Source organism: Mytilus trossulus, chromosome 6, assembly GCF_036588685.1.
Source record: "Mytilus trossulus isolate FHL-02 chromosome 6, PNRI_Mtr1.1.1.hap1, whole genome shotgun sequence".
NCBI lineage: Eukaryota > Metazoa > Mollusca > Bivalvia > Mytilida > Mytilidae > Mytilus > Mytilus trossulus.
The window spans coordinates 71,651,431-71,670,587 of NC_086378.1; the positions used below are offsets into that span (position 1 = coordinate 71,651,431).

The following is a 19,157-nucleotide window of genomic DNA, read 5'->3' on the forward strand; positions in this document are numbered from 1 at the left end:
CTGCTCCACATGTGGCACCCGTCGTGTTGCTTATGTTACAATATTGCAAATCCGTTAAGTAGTCTGATTCGGTAGGTCACAATCATGATGGGTAGGGAATTGTAGTTACGACATAAGGAAAATATCAGATATCATCTGTGAAACGGTTATCCAACTCGTGATGGCGTCCGTAAAATTTACAAAGGGATTATTTCAACTTCACCATTTGGAACTCTTGGTTAAATAGCTTCCGTGTGAGCAGCAATACTCTGTCAAGAAAATCACGATATGAATGCAAGCGCGTGAATATCATATAAATTGGTAGAAATATACCCCGTATGAAGGTAATTTTGGGTTTTCGTCGTGTTTTTTCCCCCAATATTTATAACTACATGTATTTATTGATCTCTCTCTCAAGTTTGATTGAGGTCTACAATTTGAATATAAACACAAAAGAAAGAAAATATAACATCAAACAAGATATTAAAACATTTTTTTAGCAAGCCGTTCTCCATAAATATTATAGATTAACAAAAGATAGATTTAAAAAACAAGTATCAAGTGTTGAATAGTTCAGTTTTTCTTGAAATGTTTGGTCACATTGAAAAAAAGCAGTTTGCCAAAACAAAACGCATGGATTATATTTCTTCAACACACTAACGGCGTGTGACAATGAAGTTGTTACGCAAATCTTAAATGCACTTGAACTCCACTTCTAGGTACTTATGTGTTCCGCGGCAAGGGTCTCCATATTGACGGTTGGTTGGTTTCAATAAACAAAATCTTTTGCCATTGCATTGCGCTTTGACCTTACTGTTTGACCTTGATGAACTGCAATGAGTTGTTTTGACTTTTCCAGGGCATACAGATGAATCAGTGGACCGCCCATATATTGCTGATCGTACCGATATTGTCAACGGATATGGACATTTGATGTATGCAGACTTGTTCTCACATACCATGAAGGCACACCCATTTACTGAAATATACAAAGGTATGTCATTTTCAAACATCATTAAAGATTGCAGATTCAGTGTTTAGAATGGATGATGAAAATTAAGTTGAAAGTAAAATATTTATATCAATAGACATATAGATATAGATGGATGTGGTGTAAGTGCCAAGGAGACAACTCTCAATACAAATAACAATTTATAAAAGTAAACCATTAAAGGTCAAATTTTGTATTTTTGTGTTTATGATCGATTAATTATTTTATACAACTTAAATGGAGATGGGAGATTTTGTTTTATTAGTCAAATAGACAGGAACGCGTATTTTTTTCATTCTTTGAATTATAAATTTATTTTTAACATCTTAATTTTCCCCTCTTGTTAAATTCTAATTTATTTTGACTAAAAAATCAAACCCGACGTTTTATTTTTATGTTTCTGTAATTCAGATTTTATTGAATTTTCAAATATTTGCCTCGAGCACCACCGAAGATTCATCTTTTGTCGAAAAGCGTATCTTGTGCAGTAAAGTTAATAGCGTCAATGTTATAAGATATTGTTTCATAATTGAGTAAAGCTGTAAAAACGACCAGAAGCATTCAAAAATACACTAAAAAACAACACAGTAAGAAAAAGATATTAAAAAAACTTACCGTGTGTAACAAAAACTGCCAAAACAAAGAAACCTGCGAAAAACGTCAACTGCATCCTTAAAAACCTTGAAATAAAACAATTTAAAGTTGTATTAGAAAGAACATACATACAACCTGAATTCTAAATAGTTCTTATATTATATGATGTGCGTATGACTTGTTTGCGATTTTTTTTTTCATTTTCACTTCCCATACATTCAAAAAGAGCTTTTAGTCGATACTCAATATCAATGACATTGAACGTTTCTCTCCCCTCCTTTTTCTTTAAAAGGTTTATTTGCTAAAAATAAAAATAACGAACTTTTTGGGATGAGAATTATAAAATTTAACACATTTCTTCTAAGGTGAAAGGTTTATAAATCAAGCCGCAGACATATACAATTTGCCCAGAAGTCCTGTTGAACTGTAATTATTCAGTTTTGCGGTGAAAATTTCAGATCAATAATCTATGGAAAAAAATGCTTGTCATGCTATATTGCCGTAAAATATCTAACAAAAAATATATAATTTTCTATATATGGAAAATCTTTAAAAAAAAATCGGTCGATTATCATATCTTTCATAAGTTGACTTGTAACTTCACACTTCCGAAATGATACGTAACGGTTGTTCAATTTTATTCTTTAAAAAAAAAGAAATTTGAATAGAAGAAAGATATTCGGTATACTTAGAAGGCGATACAATGTTTTTCCAATGAATACATTATTTTGTTTGTATTTTTTTTTGTAAGTAAGAATATGTTTTTTTTTATTCAGTTAAACTTTAATTTCACGAACTGTCTTATGTCACGTAATAAAAGATGGTTTTCGGAATATATTTTGAAATCTAATCTAAACCAAAGTAAAATGATCAAAACAAACCTAGTTAGTTTTGTTTGTAAATATTATTTTGTGTTTAATCCAACTCATGACATTTCCAAAGCATTGCTTTCATTTGTTATGTATGAAGTATGCCATCCAAATCACCAATAAAGCGATGCCTTACAAAAAAGAAAATGTGGTATGATTGCCAATGAGACCACTCTCAAAAAAGAGACCAAAATGACACAAACATTAACAACTATAGGTCACCGTACGGCCTTTAACAATTAGCAGAGCCCATACCGCATAGTCAGCTATAAAAGGCTCTATATGACAATGTAAGGGGAAATTACGGCCTTATTTATATATAAAAAAAAAATGAACGAACAACAAATATGTAACACATAAAAAAAACCGACAACCACTGAATTACAGGCTCCTGACTTGGGACATACATACAAAATGTGGCAGGGTTAAACATCACAACCTCTTCCCTAACCTGGGACATTGGTATAACAGTACAACATAAGAACGAACTATAAAAATATGATTCAGTTGTTTTCCAGTGTATACATTGTTGACTACTTTAAGCGATTATACATTTATTTTTTAATTCTGTTACCATTTTTTACTTTAATTTCAAAATACTTTTACTTTAACGGGGCACTAGCTACGAGATATATAAGAAAATCTAAAGTTTGATTTTTTTCTGTTCAATCAATAATGAAAGTAAAATAGTGAGATAACAATTCGCTTTTTGCAGCCAAAAAGGTTCAATTTTGTCAAATTACCGGCTAAGAAACATTGATAATTAGTAATTCACTTGCAAGTGAATGAGTCGACCTCTTCAAATTCGTATTCATGTGAACTTCAATTTAACCCCTAGCCAGAGATTGACAACGCATGATTTATACGTGTACCGGTTATTTAATGGCAACAATGAAAGTGGAACTACGGCAAATCATTTGATTACTAATTCGATGCACATAAAATCATTCTTATACGGTTAAAAACAATGAGAAACATCTATTTTTAATCTATTAAATAAAATCAAACAGACCTATAAATATCCAATTGCATGTGTTGGTTTAATCTATTCATATCTTTTTTATGTTTACATCGCTTATATGGTCATGTGAGGTCGAATCGATAGTTAATTGGATGTCGTAAGGACTAAAATACACACGTAACGAACCTATATATTATCTACCCCATGCTCTGTAAACTGTTTATTTTAGACTCTAGATAGTATGATAAATGTTTTATTAAATAAAATATGAGAATTTGAGTCAAATTGGTAACCATGAATTTGATAGCTAGTGCCCCTTTAACTATCTCTCGTGTCAAAAATATATTGATATATTTTTTTAAAATTTATTTTAAAGTACACAATGAATTAAGTTATTTAATTAATTTTTTCCTATACTCTTACCTTAAATCGACCTCAAAAGCTTCAGTTAAATGATGAAAACCAACAGAGATCTGCTGATTTTATAAAATGAACACTACCAATGAAATGCAAGCAAGCAAGGGCGTTTGTCTTTATCATTTTCAAAACATATAAAGGATTTCCTAACACTCCCGGTTTGAGTATAGTCGGAAACAATTTTATGTTCGTTGTTCCTCCTAGGACTTGTTTTTTTGTCATTCTTCCTGACCATGCATGTCCTTGACAGATAAACAGTCTTCCTCTATTTCCGTCAGTGTATTGATTTGAACTTATTTTTGGTGCAAATTATATCAAAATTGTAGAAAAGTCTATCGACTCTTGCTCAAAATATGGACAATTTTTTGTTATGGACCTCTGTAATTCAGTTTGACAGCTTAAGACATAGACATTTTTAACCTTTTTCAAACTGGACCAAATAACCACTAGATCTTTGCCTACAAAATCATGCCGCGAAATTTTACATGTAATTTAATTTCCTACTTTATGCATATAAGATATACAGAAATAAATTTTTAAGGTGTATTAACACAATTTGTTAAAGACTGTTTACACTAGGGACTCTATTTGAAGACAACGAAAATCAAAAGACGATAATGGTCCCCGGACCTTAAATTTTGCATGTTTATATGTGATGTCAATTTTATTCAAGAGAGTTTAATTTTGCAAACTTGTTCCTTTTGAAATTAGTATTTTTGTGTGTTTGACGAATAAAAACTGGAAGAGGGGCAAAAGATACAAGAGTGACAATCAAACTCATAGATTATGGCTAAATTTAGTGCTGTGATTCAAAGAATAATTATCAAGATTTAACATTTATATTCCAATTGATATTATTAACTTGTTACGTACATATTAATGTTTGCACCTTGCTAATTGAATAGGATGTAAATACAGTTATGTCTTTAAGTTCATAATGTGCTGTTTAATATATAAATATATTTAATAAATAAAAGATTTGGAAAATACATTGAAGGTATAAAAAGTCATGAGAATTCCGAATGCAATAAGGTATTATCCGGGCACTCTGGTTCTAAACCTTGGTTCCTTCTGGGTTTTCTGGTTCTGAACCTTGGTGTTTTGGTTCGAAACCATGGTAACTGGTTCAACATCCGGGTTGTTTGGTTAAGGCAACCCAACTTCTTGGTTCCATCTGGGTTTTATTCTAGATCATTCTAATGTTCCCATTGAACATAACAGAAAATAACCGCAAGTCTCCGAATAAAAAGGTAAAGTAGGTCAAAGACGCTAAAAATTATTTTATAATATTACGACGCCCCCCCCCCCCCCCCCCCCCCCCCTTAGGAACATTTCTGGATCCGCCACTGTCTAGACATATGTACGTAAATAAGGGATGAGTATAAAAGAAAAAAAAAGGAAAATAAAACGACTGTTCACGTAAATATGTCTAGACAGTGGCGTCCGTTGAACATAACAGAAGATAACCGCAAGTCTCCGAATAAAAAGGTTAAAGTAGGACAAAGATGCTAAAATTATTTTAAAAACATTAAAAACATTTTAACATGATATGTTGAACATTTTAGCATCGACGGTAAAGGAAGCTATAAGGTATAATTTATCTTATCCATAATCATTTTAATTATTTTGATAAAGAAACTAGATAAAAAATAAAGCATCATATAGAAAACAAACCGAAGTATACAGTACATCGAACATCCTTTTATTTAATTCAGTCGTTTTATTTTCCTTTTTTTTTCTTTTATACTCATCCCTTATTTACGTACATATGTCTAAGACAGTGGCGGATCCAGAAATTTTCCTAAGGGGGGGGGGGGGGTGGGGGGGCCGTCGTAATATTATAAAATAATTTTAGCGTCTTTGACCTACTTTACCTTTTTATTCGGAGACTTGCGGTTATTTTCTGTTATGTTCAATGGGAACATTAGAATGATCTAGAATAAAAACCCAGATGGAACCAAGAAGTTGGGTTGCCTTAACCAAACAACCCGGATGTTGAACCAGTTACCATGGTTTCGAACCAAAACACCAAGGTTCAGAACCAGAAAACCCAGAAGGAACCAAGGTTTAGAACCAGAGTGCCCGGATATAACCTTATTGCATTCGGAATTCTCATGACTTTTTATACCTTCAATGTATTTTCCAAATCATTTATTTATTAAATATATTTATATATTAAACAGCACATTATGAACTTAAAGACATAACTGTATTTACATCCTATTCAATTAGCAAGGTGCAAACATTAATATGTACGTAACAAGTTAATAATATCAATTGGAATATAAATGTTAAATCTTGATAATTATTCTTTGAATCACAGCACTAAATTTAGCCATAATCTATGAGTTTGATTGTCACTCTTGTATCTTTTGCCCCTCTTCCAGTTTTTATTCGTCAAACACACAAAAATACTAATTTCAAAAGGAACAAGTTTGCAAAATTAAACTCTCTTGAATAAAATTGACATCACATATAAACATGCAAAATTTAAGGTCCGGGGACCATTATCGTCTTTTGATTTTCGTTGTCTTCAAATAGAGTCCCTAGTGTAAACAGTCTTTAAACAAATTGTGTTAATACACCTTAAAAATTTATTTCTGTATATCTTATATGCATAAAGTAGGAAATTAAATTACATGTAAAATTTCGAGGCATGATTTTGTAGGCAAAGATCTAGTGGTTATTTGGTCCAGTTTGAAAAAGGTTAAAAATGTCTATGTCTTAAGCTGTCAAACTGAATTACAGAGGTCCATAACAAAAAATTGTCCATATTTTGAGCAAGAGTCGATAGACTTTTCTACAATTTTGATATAATTTGCACCAAAAACAAGTTCAAATCAATACACTGACGGAAATAGAGGAAGACTGTTTATCTGTCAAGGACATGCATGGTCAGGAAGAATGACAAAAAAAACAAGTCCTAGGAGGAACAACGAACATAAAATTGTTTCCGACTATACTCAAACCGGGAGTGTTAGGAAATCCTTTATATGTTTTGAAAATGATAAAGACAAACGCCCTTGCTTGCTTGCATTTCATTGGTAGTGTTCATTTTATAAAATCAGCAGATCTCTGTTGGTTTTCATCATTTAACTGAAGCTTTTGAGGTCGATTTAAGGTAAGAGTATAGGAAAAAATTAATTAAATAACTTAATTCATTGTGTACTTTAAAATAAATTTTAAAAAAAATATATCAATATATTTTTGACACGAGAGATAGTTAAAGGGGCACTAGCTATCAAATTCATGGTTACCAATTTGACTCAAATTCTCATATTTTATTTAATAAAACATTTATCATACAATCTAGAGTCTAAAATAAACAGTTTACAGAGCATGGGGTAGATAATATATAGGTTCGTTACGTGTGTATTTTAGTCCTTACGACATCCAATTAACTATCGATTCGACATCACATGACCATATAAGCGATGTAAACATAAAAAAGATATGAATAGATTAAACCAACACATGCAATTGGATATTTATAGGTCTGTTTGATTTTATTTAATAGATTAAAAATAGATGTTTCTCATTGTTTTTAACCGTATAAGAATGATTTTATGTGCATCGAATTAGTAATCAAATGATTTGCCGTAGTTCCACTTTCATTGTTGCCATTAAATAACCGGTACACGTATAAATCATGCGTTGTCAATCTCTGGCTAGGGGTTAAATTGAAGTTCACATGAATACGAATTTGAAGAGGTCGACTCATTCACTTGCAAGTGAATTACTAATTATCAATGTTTCTTAGCCGGTAATTTGACAAAATTGAACCTTTTTGGCTGCAAAAAGCGAATTGTTATCTCACTATTTCACTTTCATTATTGATTGAACAGAAAAAAATCAAACTTTAGATTTTCTTATATATCTCGTAGCTAGTGCCCCGTTAAAGTAAAAGTATTTTGAAATTAAAGTAAAAAATGGTAACAGAATTAAAAAATAAATGTATAATCGCTTAAAGTAGTCAACAATGTATACACTGGAAAACAACTGAATCATATTTTTATAGTTCGTTCTTATGTTGTACTGTTATACCAATGTCCCAGGTTAGGGAAGAGGTTGTGATGTTTAACCCTGCCACATTTTGTATGTATGTCCCAAGTCAGGAGCCTGTAATTCAGTGGTTGTCGGTTTTTTTTTATGTGTTACATATTTGTTGTTCGTTCATTTTTTTTTTATATATAAATAAGGCCGTAATTTCCCCTTACATTGTCATATAGAGCCTTTTATAGCTGACTATGCGGTATGGGCTCTGCTAATTGTTAAAGGCCGTACGGTGACCTATAGTTGTTAATGTTTGTGTCATTTTGGTCTCTTTTTTGAGAGTGGTCTCATTGGCAATCATACCACATTTTCTTTTTTGTAAGGCATCGCTTTATTGGTGATTTGGATGGCATACTTCATACATAACAAATGAAAGCAATGCTTTGGAAATGTCATGAGTTGGATTAAACACAAAATAATATTTACAAACAAAACTAACTAGGTTTGTTTTGATCATTTTACTTTGGTTTAGATTAGATTTCAAAATATATTCCGAAAACCATCTTTTATTACGTGACATAAGACAGTTCGTGAAATTAAAGTTTAACTGAATAAAACAAAACATATTCTTACTTACAAAAAAAAAATACAAACAAAATAATTTATTCATTGGAAAAACATTGTATCGCCTTCTAAGTATACCGAATATCTTTCTTCTATTCAAATTTCTTTTTTTTTAAAGAATAAAATTGAACAACCGTTACGTATCATTTCGGAAGTGTGAAGTTACAAGTCAACTTATGAAAGATATGATAATCGACCGATTTTTTTTTTAAAGATTTTCCATATATAGAAAATTATATATTTTTTGTTAGATATTTTACGGCAATATAGCATGACAAGCATTTTTTTCCATAGATTATTGATCTGAAATTTTCACCGCAAAACTGAATAATTACAGTTCAACAGGACTTCTGGGCAAATTGTATATGTCTGCGGCTTGATTTATAAACCTTTCACCTTAGAAGAAATGTGTTAAATTTTTTAATTCTCATCCCAAAAAGTTCGTTATTTTTATTTTTAGCAAATAAACCTTTTAAAGAAAAAGGAGGGGAGAGAAACGTTCAATGTCATTGATATTGAGTATCGACTAAAAGCTCTTTTTGAATGTATGGGAAGTGAAAATGAAAAAAAAAGTCATACGCACATCATATAATATAAGAACTATTTAGAATTCAGGTTGTATGTATGTTCTTTCTAATACAACTTTAAATTGTTTTATTTCAAGGTTTTTAAGGATGCAGTTGACGTTTTTCGCAGGTTTCTTTGTTTTGGCAGTTTTTGTTACACACGGTAAGTTTTTTTAATATCTTTTTCTTACTGTGTTGTTTTTTAGTGTATTTTTGAATGCTTCTGGTCGTTTTTACAGCTTTACTCAATTATGAAACAATATCTTATAACATTGACGCTATTAACTTTACTGCACAAGATACGCTTTTCGACAAAAGATGAATCTTCGGTGGTGCTCGAGGCAAATATTTGAAAATTCAATAAAATCTGAATTACAGAAACATAAAAATAAAACGTCGGGTTTGATTTTTTAGTCAAAATAAATTAGAATTTAACAAGAGGGGAAAATTAAGATGTTAAAAATAAATTTATAATTCAAAGAATGAAAAAAATACGAAAATACTAACTACAATCAAGATAAGACAAGAAAATATGTTGTTCGGTTGCGTTCCTGTCTATTTGACTAATAAAACAAAATCTCCCATCTCCATTTAAGTTGTATAAAATAATTAATCGATCATAAACACAAAAATACAAAATTTGACCTTTAATGGTTTACTTTTATAAATTGTTATTTGTATTGAGAGTTGTCTCCTTGGCACTTACACCACATCCTTCTATATCTATATGTCTATTGATATAAATATTTTACTTTCAACTTAATTTTCATCATCCATTCTAAACACTGAATCTGCAATCTTTAATGATGTTTGAAAATGACATACCTTTGTATATTTCAGTAAATGGGTGTGCCTTCATGGTATGTGAGAACAAGTCTGCATACATCAAATGTCCATATCCGTTGACAATTTCGGTACGATCAGCAATATATGGGCGGTCCACTGATTCATCTGTATGCCCTGGAAAAGTCAAAACAACTCATTGCAGTTCATCAAGGTCAAACAGTAAGGTCAAAGCGCAATGCAATGGCAAAAGATTTTGTTTATTGAAACCAACCAACCGTCAATATGGAGACCCTTGCCGCGGAACACATAAGTACCTAGAAGTGGAGTTCAAGTGCATTTAAGATTTGCGTAACAACTTCATTGTCACACGCCGTTAGTGTGTTGAAGAAAAATAATCCATGCGTTTTGTTTTGGCAAACTGCTTTTTTTCAATGTGACCAAACATTTCAAGAAAAACTGAACTATTCAACACTTGATACTTGTTTTTTAAATCTATCTTTTGTTAATCTATAATATTTATGGAGAACGGCTTGCTAAAAAAATGTTTTAATATCTTGTTTGATGTTATATTTTCTTTCTTTTGTGTTTATATTCAAATTGTAGACCTCAATCAAACTTGAGAGAGAGATCAATAAATACATGTAGTTATAAATATTGGGGGAAAAACACGACAAAAACCCAAAATTACCTTCATACGGGGTATATTTCTACCAATTTATATGATATTCACGCGCTTGCATTCATATCGTGATTTTCTTGACAGAGTATTGCTGCTCACACGGAAGCTATTTAACCAAGAGTTCCAAATGGTGAAGTTGAAATAATCCCTTTGTAAATTTTACGGACGCCATCACGAGTTGGATAACCGTTTCACAGATGATATCTGATATTTTCCTTATGTCGTAACTACAATTCCCTACCCATCATGATTGTGACCTACCGAATCAGACTACTTAACGGATTTGCAATATTGTAACATAAGCAACACGACGGGTGCCACATGTGGAGCAGGATCTGCTTACTCTTTCGGAGCACCTGAGATCACCCCTAGTTTTTGGTGGGGTTCGTGTTGCTTATTCGTTAGTTTTCTTTGTTGTGTCATGTGAACTATTGTTTGTCTGTTTGTTTCATTTTTAGCCATGACGTTGTCAGTTTATTTTCGATTTATGAGTTTGACTGTTCCTCTGGTATTTTTCGTCCCTCTTTTTTAAATACATGCGTTCGAAGCGATTAATAAACTTTATTTATCAAAAATTATAATTTGATCATATGCTGCGGTACAATTAGTCTCATTTATGTTATTTGTAGAAGGTAGGTTTATGCTGACACAAATGCTATCCGACTTTTAATGTGTTTAGTCTTCAAACATATTGGTTTATTTCAAAGAACATTCCATATCCTCGGGCGTTTCCCACTTTATTTGGCTAAATTGGTGTCATTGAAGACCGATTTATTTTCAGCTGATTGATTACAGTATCGAAAACCCGACTACTAAACGTGGTATCTTTGATAAAATTTTAACTTTTTAAATTGTATCTTAATCCTTGGCATGCTAAATGATATGCAAACTAGCTGTACCCTTATGCTGATGCATACTGATTGCATTAAATCTAAGATAGTGGATCACAGTGTCACTGGTGGTAATCGGAAGGTCGTTACTTAACTGAAAGTTGCAACCATAAGAAAATGGGAGACAACTCTGGGGAACAGTTTTTTCTTTTCCGATTTTTCTGCAGTTAAAGGTTAGTTTGAGCTAAACCGCTTGTCTCATACATACTAATCGTGAGTGCGTTGATATTGAAACCAAATTTAACACTGTTAAATTTGGTTTCAATATCAACGCACTCACGATTGTTAAATTTGGTTTCAATATCAACGCACTCACGATTGTTAAATTTGGTTTCAATATCAACGCACTCACGATTGTTAAATTTGGTTTCAATATCAACGCACTCACGATTGTTAAATTTGGTTTCAATATCAACGCACTCACGATTGTTAAATTTGGTTTCAATATCAACGCACTCACGATAACTGGTATGTATGAGACAAGCGGTTTAGCTACACATAAAAACGTTCCAATTTTCGTAAAATAGGCGTTCAAAAAATCATCTAAAACAACAATAATGTTGAGGATGGTAGTAACTCTTTATTAAATTGATCTGAATAAAGCAAGCCAAGAGTTTTAAACGTGTCTTCTATTATATGAAAATAGAATATGTTATGTTTTTTTTTATTTATTATTATTTTAACATACAACGTGTGATAAAGAATTTCAATCAGCGTAACACTTTATGAATTCAAAATTATTATTTTTTTTCAAATACATTTTTGACTAGAGTTGTCTCCCATTTTTTGTCATACGACCATACGCTTACAATCAGTTAGAGTGGGTGGGCGGGGAAGGTCTGACGTATTAAATTATAATCCTGGTACCTTTGATAACTATTAGAAGTCGTACAGTTGATAAATGGATAGCCTATGATCATGGTATTTCTAAATATTTTATGTCATTATGTTTATCAAATTATCAGTATATCTATATATCAAAGAAGATATGCAAATTGGTGATGAAGTAGCAATCCATGGCGACTTATTTTGCATTTCATCCTCTATAAAAACTACAAAATATCACACACAACCAGAATAAAACAATATGACACTTAATCAATGAGATAATTAACCAGACATTAGTTTGTAAACATGTTTTTTTTTCAAGTGTGTTGAGATAATTTTCTGTTAACAATTTGTGTAATATCAGGTATATGGAAAAAGGTAAAAAAAAAAAAGAGTACCCAACTCCGAGGGAAATAATTAGCGTAAAGTACCTAAGCAAATGGAAAATAAAGCCTCAAACACATCAAACGTATAGATAACAACTCTCATATTCCTAAATTTATACAGACATTTTTTTATGTGTAAAATTGTGAATTAAACCTGGATTTGTAGCTTTCTCAACCTGCCTCTTGTATGTCAGTTGCATAATATTCCATTATATTAACAAAAACCTGTGAACAAACCAAGAACACATAATAGGTAACCATGTAAAAAAAAGTGGTACACGAGTCAACGTCAACATCGTGTTATAATCTTAATCAACGAAATTAAAACAAGTAAATATCAACAAAGGAAATTAAAATGGTACAAAGTCAAACCACATAAATCAAAATGAAAGACAAGATTAAAACAGATGACAAGAGCAAAACAACACGTTGTTGGGATAACAAAATATATTACCAAAATAATTGAGCACGTAGTTAAAATGATAAACAACTTCAGTGCCTAGAATCTATACTTCAAAACCATCGTGTATTACTCATGAATTTGATACGGAATATTTATCAATAAGTCTTGGTACCTTCCAATGAACTTTTATGTAGAAAAAGAAAAGAAGTTCCTTACAACTAGTTCATCAATTTTCTACTTAGACACTGGTTAAATGCTGTAATAAATGCATTGGATTTTTCCCGTGACTTTGATCTTTATTCTGTTTTTAAGTGTCATATGTTTTCTTGTATTGTTTACGTTTGTAGCTTTGTACGTGTAAAAAAGCTGCTTTCTGTATTTTTTTACACAATCAAGAACTTTACAATTTAAGCTTTTGACCTTGATTTAGTATAAAATTGAACTTTCTGACAACCACGCAAAACAAAAAAGTGTTCATTATAGGCTCCCGTTGGTACTTGATATCTTCACTTTTTTGGGCAATTAAAAGAACTCCTTATCTAAGATATCCGTCTACTATGTTATTACTATGGATAAATTACTAGTTTTCATAAGACAATGATCAATACGGCTCATAACGTTAATGATCTTACCCCTAAATTATGGAGATATTTCTAAAAACTTAACCTGGACAACCAAAGGATAAATGGTGCATTTACGACAGGTTGAACAATATGTATAACGTAAAAATGTTCCTTTAATATATTTTTTTCAAGTTTGAAAGTGAAAAGTGAATTTTATATGCAATCTATTTTCTAAATTAGTTATTGACAGACACATAGGTAGACTATTTATCTGTAAAGGACATGATCAGGAAGAATGACAAAATAACAATTCCTGGGATGTCCTTCGAACACAACATTGTTTCCGACTATATTTTCAAACCGGGAATGTTAGGAAATCCTTTACATGTTTTGAAAATGAGAAAGACAAACGTCCTTTCCTGTACTATGCTTGCATTTTAAATTTACAAATAAGATATCTGAGCTTTATCTTTTCATCATTTAACCTTGTTTATATCGGAATTCAAAATAGATTTAAAACAAAACATATTTTATTGCATAAGACAGTCCGTGAAATTAGAGATTAACAGATCCAAAAAAAATATATTCTTGTTTACAAAAATTGATGAAAATAATCATTAGTATTGCGAAACGAATATTTATCGCAAGAACAAAATTAGGCTGAAGAAAAAAAACAATATTCAGAAGAAAAACAATAGGTCTTTTCACAGAAAATTTAAGTGGAAAGACCTAATTGCAAGTGTCCAGTCATGTTTCCTGCCTGGGGATTCTACAATTAACCAACTCTTGCATATATCATATTTATTTGGCAAAGCTCTTGACGCAGGAAAAGAGATTCGTGATGTGATTTGGATATTGGTCGAGCTGTCGATCGAGTCTTGCATGAAGGCCTAGTTTATAAACTTAAAACTATTGGCATACAAGGAAACCTATTAAAAAGGTTTATGAGCTTTTTATCAAATCGAAAACAAAAAGTGGTATTTTCAGGTCAATCCTGTGATACTTTTGGTGTAAATGCTGGCGTCCCCCAAGGATCAATATTAGGCCCCTTACTTTTTTAGTATATATAAATGACCTTGTAAACGACATACACTGTAATATAAAACTATATGCTGACGATTCTTCTATTTTAATAGTAGTTGAAGATGAATATGCAGCAGCGAGCAAACGTAATTCTGATATAGAGACTTTCAACAATTGGTTAATGCAATGGCTAGTAAACTATAGCGCAATAAAATTGAAGCCTCCACCTCTTTATATGAATGATGATATGATTTCAGAATTAGAAATCAAAGATCACCTTGGTTAAATTTTTCATGAGGATGGTTCGTGGCATTCTCATGTCAAAAGAATAATTGAAAAGTAAAATCACAAAAATACTGACCTTTGAGCAAAATCAATAGACCACTTTAAAGTTCATCCGTCGCCGGAAATAACTCGTCTATTAGGCACGCATTTATGATGTCATTTACCAGATAGACGGGGTCGCCTTTATCCCTGTACTATTTATGTTTATCAAGCGTGCGTCTTATTGATCGTCATTGTGCAGGATGAACTAGAAATAATGGTTATTCTGTAGGCACTTGACGACAATCCCCTAATGACAGCAGTGCTGATTGTCAATTTCGAGAAAGTTAAAAGAAGAAGTGGTGATTTAAATATTTTATCTGATGATGAGAAGTTTATATACCTTTTTAAAAGTACTGATTGTTTTGATATAGTTGCCAAGACCTGCTTTAAAATTTTAAGTAGAAGAAATAGTTTTTTATATGCTTAATTGATAACTATGTTTTTACAGACCTGAAATATTTCATAGACATCATAAATGTAGTAAGTTTCATACTTTTACATAATGAAAATGTTTAAGAGATATGATAAATATATATATATAATTAATAATTTATATTGATTTCTATAGTCTCTTATAATTTTTTATAGAATGGCACTGGTATTTTAATTTATAAAATTACTGTTTTATTCAATGTATATATTATGATGATTGTATTATATGTATTGGTGAGACTCTAATAAAATATTGAATCTGAATCTGAATCTGTCTCTATGACACATTCCCCATTTTCATTCTCAATTTTATTTATAAGTGTTTGAAATTGTAAAAATTAAAATAGAAGTACTGGAGCTCTGAATTAGTAATTGATCCCTAATAAGCTTCGTATTTATTGAATTTTTCGACAGAGTCATCTCCTCTTGGGCAGGGTATTTAAACTTTTGTTTGTTCTATTGCCCCATTGAATAGATACACTCAGCTATTGTTCTCTGTATAGTTAAATAGACAACTTTCGAGTTCGACGCATTTCCGTCAAAAACTCTGGTTTTAGTGAACGTCATTTGTGCGTTCAGGGGCGTCGTCACTTCCGTTCCAATGTTCAGAGTGGTTGAAAAACTATAATTCTATATTGTACGAATTATTCGACAAATTGAATTCTCAAAATTGACAATCAGCACTGCTGTCATTAGGGAATTGTCATTAAGTACCTACAGAACAACAATTATTTATAGTTTATCCTGCACAATGGCGATCACTCAGACGCTTGATGAACATTAATAGTGCAGGGATACAGGCGACCCCCTCTATCTGGTAAATGACGTCATAAAGGCGCGTATAATTGACGAGTTTTTTTCGGTGACGGATGAACTCGAAAGTGGTCTATTGGTTTAGTCTGGCTATTCTTAAATTTTGAATTTTATAAGTAAAATAGTAAAATTTTATGTTGGTGTTCCAAAACATTTTGTAAAAACACTAAAATCTAATAAAGAAGACTTTAGTGTTTTAATGTCTAATCTCACCGTTTTAATTTATTGACATAACTGCACGACTCGATTCTCAATTAACAACTTGGTAAGATAATCGTTGCAAAGAATCCTGCTCAAACTTTAGTGAAAGACGGTGTTAACTTTGCATAGTTGCGATAAATTATATTCTTTGTTGAAGACAATTGTAGTGACCTGCAATACAAGTACCATTCAATTGAGTTTAGTTACATGTCTTGTGTTTCTGTCTTTGTCCTAGGTTTTCTATATTTTGCATGTGTAGTGCATCATGACATAAGACATTGTAACGTGTACCGTGATGAGCTTTCGTGCAAGACTGCTGTGTGTATTTTTTACATTGAACATTTGATCAGACTTTGACTTTATGACTCCTGACCTTCATATATGCACGTTGGGTGTGTCATCATGTTGCAGTGTGTTCCTCGGTATATTACCTTGTCCTCAAAATATAATTTTCAATTGACCTTGCTTCTGAATATGTGGCATGTAGATGTATTGTCATAAGATGATGAGTCTATTTGCACAAGAAACCTTATGTGAGCTTGGCCTTTGCCCTCAATGTAAAACTTGTATATTTTGTTTGAATTGAATGGAGAATTAACTGTATGATTGGCACTCGTAACACATCTTCTATATATTAGATATATAGACAATAACTGTTAAGTGCCTTTATTTTCGATTTGGAATCCCTTGAGGCCCGCGTAGTAATATCAAAATTACACATCACGCTGAAGACGGGTTCGCAAAAAAAGAATCTCGAATAGTCAACAACAATACATCGCACGAGGTATATAATTATCTATTTTAACATAACAACTAATTTCAACAGTACAAACAAATAAAAAACATTGTCAAATTTGAAACAGAAGTGTACGAGTTGTCCTAGCTACGCTTCAGACTTGACATTCACTAAAGATGCATGCTGAAATTGACATGGTTGATTTTGTAACACATTCATACACATTCAAGTTTTGAAATCGACAATTGTCATCGTCATGGGAATGCAACTGGAATACACATTCTGTGGTCACACAGGTTCAAACAATACTCAGTCCGGCAGTGGGTGGAGCTTTAAAGAAATATATGTATAGTATACAGATACAGCATAACGATATCTGTAGGACTGTATCTGTATAGTAGGACCCACAGTTGCAGGATAAATAGATATATTGCTAGTTTTGTGTACCACGATGACCCTTTTCTCAAAATCCGCTTTGTGTTGTTTTTTTTACAAGGATCCCTTGACCGGACTATGATTTTTTAGCTCTTGACCTTTGCATATTGGGTGTGTCTCTTGGTATGTCATTACCTTGACGTCAAGTCAGGAGTCTCTGGTTTTTGTTAGTCTTGTATGTTTTTAATTGTAAGTTTATTTTATGATTTGGAGTTTGAACTAGTACACATTTTGTTAAGGGCCATCTGAAGCCCGCTTTTGGGCGAGGGATTTTTCTCGCTTTGTTGAAGACCAATTTGTGGCATTTGACTGCTTTCTGCTGCTCTTTTGAAATGGTTACTGTCTCGTTTACACATTCCACATTTTCCTTCTCAATTTTCAAGAATGTTTGGTTCAGATGAAACTAAATCCTTTAATTTCCGTGAATATCAAGTAAGAAAATTTACTGCATCAGGACCGGAGCATCATGTGCTGCAGTTGTGATAGATGTTTCAATCATTTTACCTTAGATTTCATTTCATTGACATGTAGGTATGGATTGTCTGCTATTACATCTGAAAAATTCACACAGAAGGTATACGCATATCAATAAACTGAACTCAATGCTAAGAACCTTTAAAGTACACTTAGACAGAGAGCTCAATCTAGTGAAACACTTTGTTAAGTACGTTGGTCACATTTAACTTGAAATCTCACTGTCTGTTAGCAAACTGCACCGAGATCCTGAAAAGTTAAGTCTATTAAAAAAAGAATTCAATGGAAGTAAATAAGCTGATTACTGAAATAAATATAGAATATGTCTATTAACCACAGATGCCCCTGCTTGTGAAAAAAAATGAGTAAACTTCCACATATAGATGCAGGATTCGCGTACTTTTGACCGTTTTGTGACCATAAGCATTGTGAATAAGTTTCAAAACATTTGGTTGAGGCAAATTAAAGTTAAAGAACGGAAACACCAGATTTAGCTGTTTTCCTTTTTCAAGGCTTCGGGTTGACATTGGCTCAATATCTTTAATTGTTTTTACATAGGCGGTAATGGTAACATTTTTTCCTGTAGCTCAGTCCATATCGTTAACTTGGATATGTATGATAGCTCGTTTAGAAGCTGTGACATTTTCACATGTTTGGTTAAAATTCCGGGTACGAAGTGAGATTACTTTTTCCGTAAATTAGCAAACCCCGAACATCCTTTTGTGATGCGGCTCCTTGTGGTAAAATATCCCCTTTTTAACACAATAAGTTCTTTGAAAATTTAATACTTTGAACACATTCAATAACTCCATAGTTTTTACACATTTATGCTATGTTCCTCTACTTTCCTAATCACCACAAATAATTAAGTTCGGTCATATGTTAAAAATAGAAACATGTCCAATATCACTACACAGAGATTTTTTCTTTACACGCGACTTTTGAGTTCCTCATTTCGAGGCGCATTAGGGATGTTGTCCCATTTGTATCATTGGTACTCGTACCACAACTTTTTACATCTAAAAACTCATGAACAGTGACGCCATCGGGACCCAATATCGAACTTAATAGATCTGTGTCATTGGGTAATGTAAATCGCGTATGAGGTTCCTAACATTTGATTGAGTCAGACTTATTTAAGGGATAGGAAACGAAAGAGTCAGCACTTCTTATGTTTTTAAAGGGAC

General features: G+C 32.0%; 2 long non-coding RNA genes across 2 annotated transcripts; one reads left to right on the plus strand and one right to left on the minus strand.

Annotated features, from left to right (window-relative positions):
* Positions 1 to 455: 455 nt before the first annotated feature.
* LOC134723723 (uncharacterized) lies at positions 456 to 3,973 on the minus strand. The gene is made up of 3 exons (XR_010108165.1): positions 3,818 to 3,973; positions 1,586 to 1,641; positions 456 to 958 (listed from the first exon to the last, which is right to left on the minus strand). It is a non-coding gene; the product is annotated as an uncharacterized LOC134723723 (long non-coding RNA).
* A 2,773-nt stretch (positions 3,974 to 6,746) lies between these two features.
* On the plus strand, positions 6,747 to 10,337 carry LOC134723724 (uncharacterized). Its single transcript, XR_010108166.1, has 3 exons — positions 6,747 to 6,932; positions 9,102 to 9,157; positions 9,835 to 10,337. It is a non-coding gene; the product is annotated as an uncharacterized LOC134723724 (long non-coding RNA).
* Positions 10,338 to 19,157: the final 8,820 nt, after the last annotated feature.